At 37.2% G+C, this 13,094-nt stretch overlaps 1 long non-coding RNA gene across 2 annotated transcripts in view; it reads left to right on the forward strand.

Moving 5' to 3' along the window:
* The window catches only part of LOC128810766 (uncharacterized), a 122,710-nt gene that overhangs the window by 93,156 nt on the left and 16,460 nt on the right, over positions 1-13,094 (forward strand). For both annotated transcript variants that reach the window (XR_008438130.1, XR_008438129.1), the window contains exon 2: positions 11,409-11,554. This is a non-coding gene — a long non-coding RNA (uncharacterized LOC128810766). The remainder of the gene's footprint in view (positions 1-11,408; positions 11,555-13,094) is intronic.

The raw sequence follows: 13,094 nt of genomic DNA on the forward strand, positions 1-13,094 counted from the left end.
GGCTTACATGACAATGGATAAAGAAACTGCCATTACTGGTGCAGCTGTGGTTTCTGCAATACAAAACATTTACCTGGCATTGCTTTGATAACATGTGAGAGAAAGCAGGTGCAGAGTCCAGTTGTCAAATGTGTTGTTCATGCACTCTTTCTGCAGTACTCTCTCATTCATCATTTTCCTGCAAACTCTAGAAGAAGTTAAGGGTCCTGTGCTCAAATGTCTTGTTCACTGCAGAGTTCTATTGATGCCCAAGAGACTAGGGGAGGAGTATGTTCTTGTCAGTAAAGGTTGCCTTGTCTAAGTAAGGAAGGCTTCAGGGTGACTTAATTGCAGCCTTCCAGCACCTGAAAGGAGCCTACATGAAAGATGGAGAGGGATAATTTACAAGGACATGCAGTGACCGGACCAGGGGGAATGGCTTCAATCTGAAAGAGAATAGGTTTAGATTAGATATCTGGAAGAATTTCTGTACTGTGAGGGTGCTGAATCACTGGAACAGGTTGCCCAGAACATTTGTGGATGCTCCAGCCCCAGCAGTGTTTTAGGACAGTTTGGATGTGGCTCTGGGCGACCTGGTGCAGTGAAAGGTGTCCCTGCCCACGTCAGGGGGCTTGGAACTAGATGATCTTTAAGGCTTCCAACCCAAGTCATTCTATGATTCTGTGAAGTAACTGTGAAGATGTTTTGTATCTCATGTATCATCCAGAGAATGAATTTCTCTGCCAACGTAGAAAACTAACAGCTTGCCTTACAAACAGAGAGAAAATGGATATTGTGTTGAACTCATGACAGACAAGAGTTTGGTTTTCACTTTGCTTTTTTCCCTCTTCAAGTGCTGATTTATTCAAGAAATCTAAAAACACATCAGCTTTAGTCCCCAGTACTGCCCTCTATGTAGCTGGGTGACAAAGTGTGGAAACAGTCATGTAATACTGCTGCACCAGAATTCTTTCTCAGTTTTAAGAGAACTGTTTCTTGTGATGCACACTGGCTGGTTTGCTACTGAATCAATGTCCCTTTCCTACAACTTTGGTTTAGGAGGTGTTCATTAGTGTGATTTTGTTTTGAGCAGTCCTAGATATATGTCTAGCATGCACATTATAGTTATCCTGATAAAGTCACAATGATGGCATTAAATAAACATGCTAAGTTTGCTTCCAGGAAAGTGTAAATATCATTTTTAGTGAGGCAGAGAAGGAGTTAATTAGGAAATTATATAAGAAAGATATTAATAATTTTGTTTTGAAACTACGATCTGTTAAACAGGCAGGAAAATAACAGTGAAAGGAAGGACCTCAGATGTAACTGGAAAGGAGATTCAGTGCCTTTTGCAGCAATTAGGAAATCACATGTTTCAGGTCCTGTTAAACATCAAACTGCAGGTGTTTGTTAATAAAATGCTAACCTCCACAACAAAGGATTTCACACTCGTTTCTTATCTCTCATTTCGGGATCAGCTGAAGTGACACATTTTAGCAGTTTCCAGGGAGACAGTATTTTGCTCACAGACCAGACTCACGTTGTGCTGCTAACTCCACAGATACTTTGATTATGGGAGGGAACTTTTTTCTTGAGTTTTTAGCCTTTATCATCAATAATGAATTTTTCAGAAAACACCCTCAAGTGCTTTATGATGCTGTTTTCTCATGCAGTTAATTAATAATGTTTTCATTTTCAGTGTTGTGTGATCGTTTCTCATAAATCCACATTAGCTAATGCTCTATTCCCATACTCAAACTAGTGGGGTTTGCTGTAGAATATAAACTACAGTAGTTTAGCTTAAATTCTTTTAAAAATAGTCTTAAGTAGGTGTTTCTATTTATGTGCACATTTTTTTTAACCATTCAAGTCTGTGTTCAAAAGTGTTTTAGTTCACAAAATATTTCTAACCATTACAGTGCTTTCAACAGGAAATCCATCACTTTTAAAAAGCAGCAGTTTCAAAGCTTTTCTCAACTCTGCATTGTAAAAGAGGTCATCATTAATCAGCATCTTGTTTTTTTTTGCCAGAAATCATGCAATTCGTAGAACTCCTGGTTGTTATTCAATTGCTGTGTGGAAAGTAAATGTCCTTTGAAGTTATAAATTAAGAAAAGCCAAAGACCATCCAGCACATAAATTTCAACAGACTACAATGGGATTTTACACATCTACATAGTAAATTAATCTACCTAGTAAATTACTGTGGATAAATAATGTGCCATGAAGAATTACTTAGATTTTATTAACATATACTGAACTATACTCCTCACATTATAATATTTCACTGCATTTTTTTATTGCCTATATACTGTCACAAAATAAGCTACTGACTATGGAATGATGTACCACTTTTGGACAGATTGATGAATCTAGATTATGTGAAAAAGGCATGTCTTCTTAGGACATTGCAACACTAAAGCAATTTTGATGTTCATAAAAGACAGCAGCAAATCTTAGCTGGGTTAGGACATGGAATAGAGGCTGACAGCTGCACAGGCAATAGAGATTACAGTTTGCTGTTAAAGAAGACTTTCAGAACCCTTATGTTTAGGAGGTTTGTTTCTGCTAAAACTCAGGGGAAACTTCTTAAATTTCATACCTAATTAAAACTTAAGTCCAGCTAGTGTTGAGCCTAAATATCTGGACATCATAAGTATCTAAGCCATGGTCTAGATCTGTTAAAACAGTGAGCCAGGGTCAGCAAAATTCTTTGTGTAGCTCAGCATCCTAACTCTGGCACTGACCAAAAGTAGGAAATGTCAGAAAAAGGAGCAGCATATATACCATGCATACTCTGTCCGCTGGAAGCTTAGGGAAATTCTGAATGAGACATTATTTCTCATTTAAGTGAAATAAATGCCAGTGAACTTGTCCTTTCTGGGCAGGCATATCCCTGTAGATGTGGCAGCTCCTGTATAGCCATTTGAAGGTACCCAGGCACAGAGTTTGTCAGGGTAGAGCCTTTAGACTGGGCTGCTAAACCAGCCTGTAAATATTTCTATGCCTGAGTGTATGCACATTGCTGTTTCTGTAATTTGGAACACACAGAGGCAAAGTAACAAGATTTCTTTTTTTTTTTTTTTTTAAGTTATTTTATCTCAAATCGAGCTTTTTGGGAAGGTGATTAGCAGCTTTGCTATGCATGTGAACCCCTGTTTAACAAGCATGGCAATGGTTGCTTACCAGCCTTAGACAAGTCTCAGTGACTTAATGATGTATGTTTTCACTTTATTGCAGTCTGAAGAGCTGCTCAAAATGCTTAAAACTTCAATTTCATTTTTGTGTTAAATTTAATATAGATATTAAAAAGCAAAGCACTTAAATGGAAATTCTTTCAATTTATGCATTAGTATTGGATGAAATGTTTTAAACTTCATGTTAAAATAATAGTTCTTTCTTTATATTTTTCCCAGAAAATAAAAGAAGTAATTTATTAACCTGCTTTAGTAAAAATGTTATATTTATAGAAGCAATAAAATATTTTTATTAGAACTGGGTTCATCACAAGGTGGATTATGTAAGTTTCCCATTACCTTTTTTCCTAAAAAAATTAATTTTAGTGCTAACCTGTCTTTTCATGTTACCATACAGAAGCTTAAGTAAAGTAACAAATAATGACTTTTATATATGTACTTTAAACAAAGATACCAAGGGAACCTGCAGTGCAAGGAGTACATATTAAAGTTAACAATGTAATGTAACATAAACTGAACATTTCTGCTCTAAAATGAATCATTATACCTAGAAAAGGAGCAGTCATCTCATTACCAGTCAAACTCACAGACCAGTCTGGAAAAGTTACAGCTTTGCTTCAAGGCAAATCAAGAAATAATCCTCTGTCATTTTGGAGACGTGGTGCAGGAGTCCTTTGGATACTTCACCTTTGAGTTACCTGCGAGCAAATAGGCTGTAGGTAGGGAAACCTTCTTGTTGTGGAGATGGAGACAAGACAGAGTTAGCAGGAGTAGGCATATGTTCCTAGAACTGCTGCTCCTGATTAAATGCGTCTAATCAGATGCTGACTGCTGAATTTCTGAATTCCCGGCTGTACTGCAGGAGCAATGATCATTGAACATCAGTCATTGCCAGGTAATTTCAGCAGCACATACTATTTTATATGATGCCTACAGGGCTTGAAAAGAAATCAAGATACCTTTGCAACATGACATTTAAAAATAGGAACAGTATATTTATTTTTTTTTCTTGGCAGGGGATTGTGGAATTTACATTCTGGGTTTTCTCAAATATCACTGTTAGTGTTTCTTAAAATACACCATATCTCATTAGTGGCATGATTTTCATGCTAATGTAATAGAAATGCAGTCAGTACAGACATAGATGTGCAGTAAATGTACGCTGCCATAAAGCATTTTTGATTTTTTCCCCCGTAGTATTAATTGTGAAAGGTTCTGAGCTTGCAATGTTTCCAAATGCCATACCACATTTAACCCTAATAGTCATTATTTAGCATGACACTTACAAATGTATTTTGCAAAAATGTTCTGTAAACAACAGTAGGGACTTGCCCAAGAATCCTGAGATACAAACATTGAATTGCCCATCCATCCTAAAATAGGAATGCCATCCACACCCAGCAATACAGGATACTGTAAGCAGTGGTTGTATTCCATTTCTAAAGGCTGGGGGAAAAAATCAAGCAGAGATTCTAGTAGAAATGAAAGTTGGCTAGGACCTGAAAGAGTTAATACATTTACAAATGAGCCTTATAATAGTACATATTTTAATACTGTATATGAATTCCATCCAGTACCTGAAGGGAACCTACAAGGAAGCTGAAGGGGGACTCTGTCAGGAAATGCAGTGATAGGACAAGGGGGAATGGCTTCAATCTGAAAGAGAGTAGGTTTAGATTAGATATTAGGAGGAATTTCTTTACTGTGAGAGTGGTGAGACACAGGAACAGGTTGCCCAGAGAAATTGTGGATGCCTCATCTCTGGCAGTGTTCAAGGCCAGGCTGGATGGGGCTCTGAGCAACCTGGTCTAGTGGGAGGTGTCCCTGAGCACAGCAGGGAAGTTGGAATGAGATGATCTTTCAGGTCCATTCCAACCCAAAACATTCAATGATTCTATGATGCTTCAGGCATAAAAATGTTGCTTTAAAGAATGAAACATTGCTAAATTTGATCTATAATGAACAAAGTCTGTTGGCTTTTTTTTTGTACAAGGGAATAATTTTGACAGGAATTGAAAAACTCTAGGGTCAATTTGCAGATGTAAATGTAGTGTGCGGTATCTTTTCAGTGATCCTGACATCGTAAGTGAAGAAGAATGAGGAAATTAACACCATAAAGTGCTGCTTCATTGAAACCAGAACAGGGCTGCAGGTGGCTCAGTCCAGCTGGCTCTTAGAAATATAGTTGGTTCCCAAAGTGTTTGTTAATCTTATCTCTCAGTTCTGCTTTCCAACATGAGACTTGGCAGATGCTTCCCACTGCTCCTCTTGAACTTGCTCCTTCTCATCACAGTCCCATAGGCATAGCAAAGGGCTGGGTCCTGCTGGGGCAGGCAGGGGAGAAGGGGACTTCCAAAAGGAACATATTTAATCCCTGAGACATTTTTTTCCAGCAGAATACTACTCTATTGGAAAATGCTCAGCTGGCCCTGACTACTAAGGATGGTGAATCTAAATACATTAAGCAGTGATACCTTTGAGTATCACTTTTAAATATAGAGTTCTCTTTATCAAATGGAAAGAATAAGGCTTCATTGCAAAAACCATGGAAGCTATTTAGTTTTATTGTCATATGTGATGGGATAATAGTTAGAAGGAAATAGTTTTGGCTTTTGCAGGATCTGAAAGTTCAGGGAAAGATTTTTTTATTAATATTATTTTTCTATTAAATGAAATATGTTGCCTTTCTGGATCTATCTGGACTACTGGTCTTTTGAAGTCAAAAGGAGATGGAATTTTACACCTTTTGGTGTTAGCTTTAGGACATGGAGTCATATTAACATATTTATGTACTTCACTGAGGATTAAACCTGTGCTTAAATGCTTTTGCTGAACTGGGCCGTGAAAGAGATTGCTTAAAAGAAGACAAGTTACCTGGGGAGTTTGAAGAAGAAAATCAAGTCACTCTCAGAACTTAGAAATGTCATATAAATCCTCATCTCAACATCAGTGGGAAAATCCAAAACTGCATGTTGCAAAGCTTTGCAGAAAATAAGAAAATGAGGTTTCACTTTGAAAAATTCAAGCTGGTACTTATGCATAGGATAATCAGAAATACAGATTATCAGAGCAGAAGGATTTAAAAAGACCTATCAACTTGAAATACATTCATTTATTTAAAAAAGCATTAAAAGTAGTATCAGATAAAACTCCTACTCTGTGGTTGCTCTGGAAATTCTAAAGGCTTTGCAGTCACGATTTTCATTCTGCTATTACAGTGTGAAAGAGTCACAGAAACTTGAAAAACAATGAAACTGAAGATACACAGAGTGCATGCAAATGTAGAAGTAAACAGACTAAAAAGAACCAGAAACAGTTTTTAATTTTTTCCAGTTTTTGAAGTTATAACAAGCCTTGGAGTTATGCCAAACAATAAAAAGCACATTACTTTCAGGCAACAGACTGACTTTTAAGTAGTGTTGCTTAAAGGCAAAAAGCATTGATCCTCAATTAAATGAAGATTAATTTACTATCCTTTTCCTTTGCTCCTTCATAAAGGTTGTTCAATGGCCTTAGATATTTTTAATCAGAATCCAAAAATTATTTCAGATAAGTCTTGTTGGCAGTAGGAAAATACTGTTCCCGTATGAGAATTAGGTCACTTAATTTTGGCACCTCAATTATTTTCATCTTTAGCAGGATTATGGAAGAAGACTACTTCAAAATCTTGTTACAGGATGTCAAGCTATTTGTAAATTCATCTAAGCAAGGGAGTCACAAGTGCTAAAACATGATGCTAATTCTACATTTATGCCCCATGGCCAGATGGCAAACTTCATGTGATCCTACCACTTTATAGACACAGATCCTGTCTAGTTCTCAGGCTAGTGCAACTACACAGAAATCAATTTAACTTTTGTTGTAGAGAAATAGGGAAATAATGATAAATGAAAAATTAAAATATAAATATATTTTTCCCCCTAAATATAAAAATGTTTTGATAACAGAATATATTGGTGCACACAGAACTAGGTGATCTATTGTATGCAGGATTGGATCTTGATTTTGATGTGACTTATATTTCATTTGGTCTTGTGTGCAGAAAGAGGAGAAAACAGAATTGCTATCCTTACCTATATTTTTTAGCAAGAGATCTAGATTTGGCTTGAGTTGCTTTTGGGAGAACTCACATATTAACAAAACTTCTGTTTTTCTGCAGTGCTATACGTCTCTATGATATCACTATAATCACATATATACTGTCTTGAAGCTATGTGTTATATCCTCTAACAAGCTAGTTATAACAAATGAGATGAAAAAAAGAGGAGGTAGGAAAAGGTTATGCATCTGAAGAAGTATTTAAATACTGATAAAATATTTCTCAAGGTGGCTTCCAGTTCAACTAAATAATGAAAATGTATTTATACTCTTCTCAGCTTCTAGTTTCAGAAGTTCCTTGCTTTTATTTTGCTTGTGTTGTTTTGTTTGCTTATTTTTGTTAACAGCAACCCTAGCAAGATTTGAGCAAGATATGAGACTCAACTGGAAGGGAACCTGTTGAAAAAAGTTGGGTAGCACTATATTGAAAAGTATTAGGTCAGGATCAGTCAGTTCTTCTTTCCCAGTTCGTCTCCTGGTCTCACATTGCCCTTGAGTTGTGCACTGCAGTGGCTGTTGGAATAATTGATTTTTTCAGTTCACTGACTGAAAAAATTCCATTCACACTGACCTGAAATGATTTCTTTAGGAGGGGCATTGCTCATCATTTTAAAAATCTGAAGGCTTAGAATATTTCATTTGAGATAATTTGAGCAATACTAAAGAAAAACCCAACAAAGTAAAAGTAAAGGTAAATGCTGAGGCAACCGTCAGTCTGAACTCAAAATTCTTTTGTTGTAATAATGGCAGAAAAACCGTTTTGACCTTTAACAATTGTTTATCCCCACTGAAATATGCCATGTCTTCAAATGAATTCTCAAATAGTTTTGATGATACTTTGTTGGCCTAGAGATATGTTTGCCATAGGATTTTTTTCAGTATTACTCCAAGGCTGTACAAGATTTTACAGATTTTCTTTCAAGATAGGGTAAATTAGGGACAGGATCCAATGTTTTCTTTAAGCGGTGTGTTTTCAAGGTTTTTCAGACCTTACTTTCTTGTTTCTGCCTTGTCAACTCTGAGCAATGCTTGTTGGGCAGCTGGGTTCAAGTTTGAAGCATGGATCAGGATTCCTTCCTCAGATGAAAGGTACCACACCTGTATTTCAGGGTCCCTGAAAAACAGACAACATGTTCATAGGAGATGACTGAGATCTAGAAATAATTACCAGGGGTCAGTCCTTATTTAAATTAAGGAAAAGTTTTCTTGTTTCCATTCCTTGCTTCAGATCCAGCTGGCAAAATTGTCATGCTTCCTGTGTGCCTGTAAATTGTGACTTCTCAAAGGAACTGATTGGCTTCAAAAGCTTTAAGGGACCTTGTACTAAAATAGCCTTTAAGAACACATGCAAAACTGTTAAAATCAATACCAGAGATGTGTTAACAAAACCAGGGTTGCATGGCAATGAGAGGTATATATAGTAACTTAAATAGTGCAAGCTCGCCATGCCATGAATAACCTTCCCACATGCTACAGTAATGCTACATATTTATATCACAAAGAAAGGAGCTCATGAGGGTGGGAACATTGGGATGAAACATCACAAACATCACAAATCCAGGCCTGAAAGGAATGCTATCTTGACCATGAATTTTGGTTGAATTTGTGGTGTGTTGAGGACATTGGTTTTTTTAATAATCATAGAAAAGTTTAAAGGTTTGGAATGGAAGGGACCATTAAAGGTCATCTATTTCTACTCACCCTGCTATGGTCAGGGGCACTTCCACTAAACTGAGTTGTTCAAAGTCCCATCCAACCTGACGTTGAACATTTCCAATTATGAAGTATCCACAACTTCCTTGGGAAATCTTGTTTAGTGTCTCACCACCCTCATTGTAAAGAATATCTTCCTTATATATTCTCCCTGAATCAGTCTTCTTCAACTTAAAACTGTTGCCCCTTGTCATGTCACTAGAGGCCTTGGTAAAAGATATCTTTGTATAATTTTTATTAGCCTCCTTAGGGTACTAGAAGGCCTCTATAAGGGTCTTTCTGAAGCCTTTGCTTCTCCAGACTGGACAACTCCAGCTCTCTGTCTCTCAGCTCTTTGCCTGTCTTCATGGGAGAGGTGCTGCAGCCTTCTGGTCATCTTCACGGCCCTCCTCCAAACCTTCTCTAAGAGCTCAGTGTCTTCCTTTCCTATACATCTTAATACAGTGGGAGTGACACACAACTAACAAATACACTACTTGCTTTAAAAGCCTGAAGAACAGGCTGGGCCATTATTTGTTTCACTGAGTTTACACCTTCTCTGTTAAGCAAGCTGCCAAGAAATCTTTTTCTGCTTAATGGAGAGAAAGAAAAGCAATTTCAGGATGGGTTTTTGTGGCCATACGTGAGACATCTAGTTTGGATGAGTTTGTTTTCTCTCAATAAACTTTGCAGTGACTAACTTACGTGTTGGTGTTAAGTCAGGGGAACCAAGTGTAGAACAGAAGGTCACACAGCCCCACTAGTCTGTGGCCAGAGCCTGGGTTTCTTCTCTTCTAGGTCAATGAAGCCTTTAATACTGCATTTTCTGGGAATACCAGTGGATAAAATGCAGACAATTTTCTGCCTGCTGCCAGGACAATAAGCTGTTTCTTTAACCAGCTGTACTTTAAGGTTAAGCTTTGCAGGTTTCCTGGGCTGTTTATTTGTTTCCCCTCTCTGCTGTCTACTTGAATGCTGGACTTCAGCTGGACTGTGTGTTGAATAAGAAAGAAGTTCTCTCTTTGTCCTGTTAATGAAGAAAATGTTGGGACCATGTAAAAGTTGCCAGCTTGCAAATTTACTAAGAAAAATATTAGATGAAACGGAATTGTTTTAAATGTGTACAGATCATCCAGTTTTTAATTTTTCAAAATGATTGAGGTGCACTATTCTGGTATGACAGTTAAGACTCATTCCTTCTGGGAATATAATTTACAGTAAGGTCATTACTTTGACTTTGAACATTTTTACTCAAGGGGTATTAAGGGGTAAAATTACCCTTATAATAAACAGGATCCTTGAATAATATGCACTCTCACACTGACTCAAGGCTTACTTTTGGTTTAATCTTTAATTCAGGAGCAGATTGCTTTACACTATCAATTATAAAAATGATCTATTTAAAAGAACTGAGGAAGCTATCACAGTCGTGTGGTGTTCCTACGATGAAGACAGCAGACAAGTCAGTATGAAGAAAGTGCAGATCTCTTCTTTTGCTTGATTTTTTGTTCAAGAAATTATTTCCCTCCTTTTTTTTTTTTTTTTGATTTCTGTGAGGCAGCTGTCACCATAATATTTAAGCGAAGCGAAAAGAATTAAAGACAACATAAAATAAAAAGAAGTTACTCTTAAGGCAACAGAAGTGTGTTTTAGAACATTTGGGTTCAATTACCAGCTTCCCTTTGTTCCTGCTTTCCTTTGTGATTTTGGGCAAGTTCTTTCTTTGTATTGTTTTCCCTCGTATACACATTGTGTTTAACAATACTTCCTTTCTCCCACTTATTATGATTATGGACTAGAAGCAAATTTTTGGGGATGGGACCAGTCTTTCACTGAAAGTGTAAAGTCCAGTCTCATTTGTACACATCCTCTCATAGTGGTGCATAATTTAGCTGCAGCTGTGACATTCTTGATATAATCCACTGTATCAAGATTCCTGTAGCAGGAAATGTATTATAACACAGTTTTTAATAAGATAAAAGATTCTGCTAAAATGCATTTTTAATGACCACTCATTACTAAAGATAGAAGTACAATGAGTAAAGTGCACAGTCTGATTAAGTATGGATAATGTTTCTGTATTTTCAAATTCATATGTTCATGTACACATGAATAAATATATATTCATGAAAGTAAACGCTCTTTCCTCAACAGGTACTTGAGAGTAAAAAGTCTGTCTGAGATGAAGAAGGAAAAAACATTTGAATTGCAATGGCCTGGACAGATGGCAACTAAGATTTAATGCATAAGTTGATTGATTTTTTTTTTTTTCTTTAACTTAAAATTTTATGTGTTTCTAGTGAGCCTGCTAGTGCCAAAGTAAATAAAAAATTTTCTGAGGTCTGAACAAACAACATACCTTGTCTGAAATCTGATGTCATGTATTGCTTGTGGAGTGAGAGCAGTTGTGATACTGCACTTATTTTGTGTCTTCTTTCACAGCAATATGAAAGTCATTGGCTCTTCTGGAACTGGTACTCTAACATACCACACAAGAAACACTCTGGCAAGAGAAAACTAAAGGCCAGCTCTTAAGAAATTACCCATTTGACAGAAGAACAGACTGAACATAATGCATGCCCACCAAGGTGAGTCACCTTGTGTATTCTGCAGTCTTAGAGAGCAGCACACTGTGGGAATGCACAATGTTTGTATGACAGTGTGCTTGGTTACCTTGACTCATACTGGATTTGAACTGGAAAGCTTCTCTGTTCTGAACATCCACCTTTTAAAGTTTGGACTGTAAAAGTGCGCATCTGTCACCTGTGGAGATTGTCCCCATCATGAGTTGGTACTGCAGGGTGCCAGACTCCAAATTGCACACAGCAGGGCTGATGCACAGAAGGGATAGTGATGCTTTGCAGTTTCACAGAAGTGAACTCGGCATGAAGTAGAAACTGCTGCCTCCTGGAGATGCTGAACATCACTGACAGATGGCATTTTGCCTGCTTTAGTGGTAGAGTCTCTTGGTTCTTGCTCACTTGATACTTATATGCTTAACTTCTAACCTGTAAAGTGAAATATCATTTGATAGGCTGCCTTTGAAAGACCCCAGACTCCAAGTCTACTTCAATAATTTCTAGAGCGGCCAGGATAGCAGCCATCTTTCAAGTCTGTAATCTTAGCTCCAAAAAAAATGAACATTTGCTTTGCTACTCATAGCATGATTCTCCAGAGGAATGAGAGGATTATATATTTAATCCTGACCTCTCAGCCTCCTTTCCAGCATTGGACATAAGTGAAGACAATAAGGTTTTGTCTGCTCTAAGGCCTTGAGAGAGTAGTGCGAGAGTTAGGAAGGGGAAGTAGAGCTAGTGTCCTAACTTCTCCAGGAGTTCGTGACTGTAGTGACTAACAGCTGTTCAGAAAATTATTTAAAGTAAATTTCATTAAAATTCCCCCTCCAAGATAAGCCAAAATATTAACCCTCAGAGAAACTTAGCTGAGACAGTTAAGGCTAAATACCTTAAAGAACCTTGACTTAATATAGAAGTTTTATGTGTTGTATCAGATGAGATACTTGAAAAGAATATCAACTCTGAACCTAATCCAAAAGTAATCCACTGTGTAATCCTTTCCAGCTCTGGAAGAGTGAATGAACTCCAATGATTTCTCTGTTCATATCTGTAAGGTTGTCCTCTGCAAATGCTGGACAAATTTCACAAATATCTGTCAATCTTCACCACAAGCCCAGACTCCCTAATGTGATAACTTGAATAATGAGAGGACCTTATGTAAATTCTATTGAAATTAAATCAAGGAAGATAAACTGCAGACATCTGCTCCTTGCTTTAGTACTGTTTAGGTGTTTTCCCTTGATCTGCATAAAAATGCTTGCTTTGCTTGAATAAATGCCAACCCAACATTTCAGCATCTGATCGGCGAAATAACCATGTGAGCAATGGCAGTGAGAAGGTAAATGGGAAGGTGAAGGCATCAGAGGATATGGATTAGCTGGCTACAGTTCCTCATTCAAAAATTGCTGATTAGTGATCTCCTGTAAAATCTGATTAGAAAGGAACATTGTTTTCATTCATTTAAGTAGGGGCCGGTCACCTTTTATGCCTTTAAATATATGAGACAGCGTTTATAGGAGTATGACTCTCATGGGTAAAAAAAAATACTAAT

The sequence above is a fragment of the Vidua macroura genome, chromosome 1, assembly GCF_024509145.1.
Source record: "Vidua macroura isolate BioBank_ID:100142 chromosome 1, ASM2450914v1, whole genome shotgun sequence".
In the NCBI taxonomy this organism is placed as follows: Eukaryota; Metazoa; Chordata; class Aves; order Passeriformes; family Viduidae; genus Vidua; species Vidua macroura.